Raw genomic sequence first — 4,801 nt, 5'->3', positions numbered from 1 at the left:
GTCACAACAGAAAGTGATTTTATTTAACACACGACCCGTTTCTGAATTGTACCCATGTTCTGGTGGCTTACATTCATGTCGTTTCCAGCTAACTGACCTCCAACACCGAAGATGGAAACAAGTATATGAATATTAACCACCTCAAGATGGGCACATATCCGAAACCTGCCATGTGTTAAATAAAATCACCTTCTGTTGTGACTGGCAACGGCCTTGCTGCAGTGGATACACCGGTTCCCGTGAGATCACCGAAGTTAAGCGCTGTCTGACGTGGTCGGCACTTGGATGGGTGACCATCCAGGTCGCCATGCGCTGTTGCCATTTTTCGGGGTGCACTCAGCCTCGTGATGCCAATTGAGGAGCTACTCGACCGAATAGTAGCGGCTTCGGTCAAGAATACCATCATAACGACCGGGAGAGCGGTGCGCTGACCCCACGCCCCTCCTATGCGCATCCTCCATTGAGGATAACACGGCGGTCGGATGGTCCCGGTAGGCCACTCGTGGCCTTTAGACGGAGTGCTCTGTTGTGACTGATAGAGGTTATTATTCTACTCCCTATGTAGGATGATCCAAGGAGTTCAATTGAATCCATTATGGATGAAATAGTTTTAGTAAGTTGTTGTGAGTTACTTCGCCTCCGCATTGGAAAAGAAGACACAAATATGTGAACATTTATGCCCTTCTACTTAATTCATTTTATTAAATACCACAACTGTGAAACATGCAGACTACATCGACCTTGGAAGAATCGGAGAACCTCGATTTTTCTCTTTTTTAATTGCAGTCCCTTTTTATGTTCTGCTGTTTTTCTTCTCAACAATTTCCTGGGCAGTACGTTGCTGAGAAAGATGTGGCATATCTACCAGTCTGGTTATTGCCAGTGCAATTTTGTTTTTACTCTTTAACGTGGATCCCATAGTTATGGAAAACCACCATACAGTGATATAAGTTGTAATAAATCTACTTGTTACTAGACATATGTGGCGAAACACCAATACAAATAAAGTTCGCCATCCTTTGCGCGCCACTTTTTCAAATACGTTACAACACCAGTATATGCTGTAGTAATAAAAACTTTCGGTCATATGTGGGAAGTACTAAATCTTGACCTTAACTGACTACTTTTCCAGCGGGATGGAACAACAAAGATTTCTGCGAAATCGGAAGTTGAGGGAGACGAAGATCCAAATTCGTGCGCTTCGGACATTCGCTTTTCCCTAATTTCACCAACTGCCTTATATCTCTGCTGCTAACAGAGTGTCGATGGGTGCCTCATTTTAATATTCAAAGTCATTCCGAAATTCATCAATGAAATTCGCTCCTGAAATCAGTCATCACGTGACGACGACTGTCTATAAAAAACGTACACGGCTTTACCATATTCCAACAAATCAGTATTCTGACTGAGAAACATTTCAACTTTTACTGTTATATATGTATATTGTTACATCATAAATAAAACACTAGAACACGTTCTTAGTATCAGGTTTAAAGACCTGATCTTAAAAATGACACTTTTCCATTTCCAACACAGCTCTCCATTACTGCAAAACATTTCAACAATTATTTTCATTAATGAATTTGATTTATGTCAGAGTCAATAACAATCACCCGCAGGATCTACCCTCGCCCGACGGCCATTGTGCGGAGGCCAACAGCGGCCAACCTTTCCTCGATATCAAACAGATTGTAAACAGAACACTGAGTATACAATTCATACATTTTTAGTTACAACAACAATATTTAACACTAATGCTTTTCATCATAGGTCAGCATATCGGTATAATATTGACTGACTTGCGACTGAACTGAAGAACGTGGTGTAACAGTCTGGACCTTCTTGTGACACCACACTTTTCCGTCAGTCAAAATTTCTAGAAAACATCTCAGACACTCTCTATGTTCGACAAAGACGTCAAAAACAACGTACACGGAGAAATATTGTGCAAACAAAGTAAATTTTTACTAACTGAACGTGTGTTATCGTTTGTGGGGTTATTGAGAGTTTTTACAGAAAGACTGAAACGTGCCATTGTCGAACCGCTCGGTAAGAAAAATAATAGGAGAGATGTTAATAACTACTTATCTGTTTCACTGCTGACATTATTTTCGAAAACTTGTGAAGCTGATTGGGTCTACAATAGTTTCTCACATGAGCAACAATAATATCATCGGGAAATCAAGCTTGGATTTCAGAATAGTTGATCTACTTAGCATACCATTTCTATGTTTATTCAACAAATTTTAAGAGCAGTAAATAATAAAATGGTGATGGCTGGTATTTTCTGCGATGTATGTAAGACATTTCACTGTATAAATTCCAATATTATATTAGACAAACTGAGATTTTGTGCCATTAAGGTATAGCCGACATCTCAATATGTCATACCCAATAAAAAAAGTAGTAATTCAGCCAATGGAGTCAGATGATACTCTCTTCAATGGGAAGTAATGACATATGGAGTTCCACAAGGCTCAGTCTTAGAACAACTATTATTCTTTACATAAGCAAATGCACTTCCCTCTCATATACAACAAGGAGAATTAATCCTTTTTAAATATCACAGTAATATTGTAATTAATACAGATATACACACAGAAACAGAAGACTTTTAAACAGTATTCTCAAAAGTATCATTGACTGTTTATTTTATTTGACTATTTTTTTTTTTTATGGATAGCCTCACCCTCAGTTTTAAAAAGACACAACATATTCAGTTCTGCACATGTAGCGGTACTACACCAATAATAAGTGCCTCACATGGTGAGGAAATAATAAAAATGTCGGAAATTCAAAATTCTTAGGCGTCAGATTTAATGAGAATTTAAACTCTAAAAAGTACATTTTTTAGCTCCTGCAAAAATTTAGCTCAGCCACATTTGCATCGTTGCAAATGTTGGGGAGAGAAATATCACATGACATATTTAGCATATTTTCATTCAATAATAACATATGAAATAATGTTCTGAGTAGCGCATATTTAAGGAAGTCTAAATTGCTCAAAAACGATCTATGAAGATAATATTTGGTGCTCATCCACCATCATCTTGTAGAAATCTGTTCAAGGAGCGGGCATTCCGACTATGTTTATTCTTTCATGATGTTTGTTGTAAACAGTTCAGTGTAGTTCAAAAAGAATAATCTTCTTCTTCTTCTTTATCTTCTTCCTTAGCGTTGGTCCCACGTGCTGCGATCTTATGCCTGATCAGGGTAAGGCCTGATATCTTGAGGTCTTCAAGCAGGGTGTCAAGCCATCACTGCCTTGGTCGTCCTGCTGGACGTTTCCCATTTACATTTAGGTTGAAACTAGTCTTTGCCACTGTTGTCTCGTCTGCTCTGAGGACATGCCCGTACCAACGTAGGCGGCTTTCTCTCTTTTTGTATACTATTGGTGCAACGCCGTACAGCCTGCTAACTTCATTATTTGTGACGTGGTCATTTAATGATAATCCCGATGTCCACCTAAGCATTTTCGTCTGCATAACAGCAAGTCTTTGCTGTACTTCCTTTGTTGAAGGCCGCCATTCAGCCCCATACAGTGCAACTGGGCGGATTACCGATCGGTGTACTTTCGATTTGAGCCTGTTTGGAATTTTCATGTCGCATGGTACGGAGCGGCAATTGAGCCACGAGTTGCTAAGGCGGTAGGAGATTTCTGCACTGAGATTTCCATAGGCAGCAATTGTCGAGCCCAGGTACTTAAAAGTCCTTGCTGTTGGGAGATCAACACCATTGATTCTGATGGTTAAAGAGTAATTTAAATCTGTGGAAAGGTAATATGTTTTCAACACATTCAGCCGTAGTCCTACATCTGCAAGGCGGTCATTGCAGGCTTGGACTTGGAGTTGTGGATCACTCTTATCATCAGTGGCCAGTAGCACATAATCAGCATACAGTAAGGTCCAGGCTGAGGTTTTCTGCAGGTTTCCTTGTTACAGTACCCGTGACAGATATAAATAGGAGCGGTGAGACAGCTGGTCCCTGATGAACTCCCACGAAAATGGGGAAGCCGTCAAATAGTCCGGCAGTTAACTGTATCCATCTCTTCGTGTTCTGGTAGAGCAGTCTGACCCACTTAACGAGCTCTTCAGGTTCGCTAGTCGATAAATTTGTCGTTCTAGAGTAGGTGTTTCCAGTTTCTTGCAGACTTCACTGAAGTTGGCCGATTTGGCTGCTGCAACTGTCTTCTTTGCTGCATTCATAGCGTCACGGCAATTCTTCCAGTTTTCAACTGTCTTAGAGGCGAGGAACTTTTGGTACAGCTGCTTTTTAAAGTGCACAGCCTTCTTCATCTCCTCAGTCCAGAGCCATGTTTAGCGATCGATTTTACGTCGGCCAGGTTTTGTGCCTAATTTTTCCTGGGCCGCTGTCATGACACGGTCTTTCACGGCATCACATATTGTTCCTAGGTCAGTAATAGGGGGAAGAGTGATGTATGAAATAATATCTCTTCCTGCAGCTTTGAGTCGGGACCATTTAGTACAAGATGAATGATTGCATTCTCTCTTCCTTTGACTTGGTGGTTTGATGCGCAATTTGACGACTAGCGGGCGGTGTTACCACTGTAGTAAGTCTAAAGGTGAGACATCCTGTTCTTGAAATAGGTGTTCGTGATGACTATAATCCGTGTGTTTCTGCAAAGTTCAATATTCTCTCCCCATCTAAATTTCTATGTCCAGCCCCATTACTACTATGGTATCGGTATCCAATTGCATTTGAACCAACATGACCACTGAGGTCGCCAGATACGGTCTTAGTATCTTCAGGTGGTACTTCTAAGATCGTATCATGAAGCAAC

At 40.7% G+C, this 4,801-nt stretch overlaps 1 pseudogene; it reads left to right on the top strand.

Moving 5' to 3' along the window:
• The first annotated feature begins 203 nt into the window (after nt 1-203).
• LOC126199860 (5S ribosomal RNA) lies at nt 204-321 on the top strand (annotated as a pseudogene).
• The last annotated feature ends 4,480 nt before the right edge of the window (nt 322-4,801 follow it).

Source organism: Schistocerca nitens, chromosome 8 (assembly GCF_023898315.1).
Source record: "Schistocerca nitens isolate TAMUIC-IGC-003100 chromosome 8, iqSchNite1.1, whole genome shotgun sequence".
Lineage (NCBI taxonomy): Eukaryota > Metazoa > Arthropoda > Insecta > Orthoptera > Acrididae > Schistocerca > Schistocerca nitens.
The sequence above is the reverse complement of the archived record's forward strand: the minus strand, read 5'-3'. Positions and strand labels throughout refer to the sequence as shown.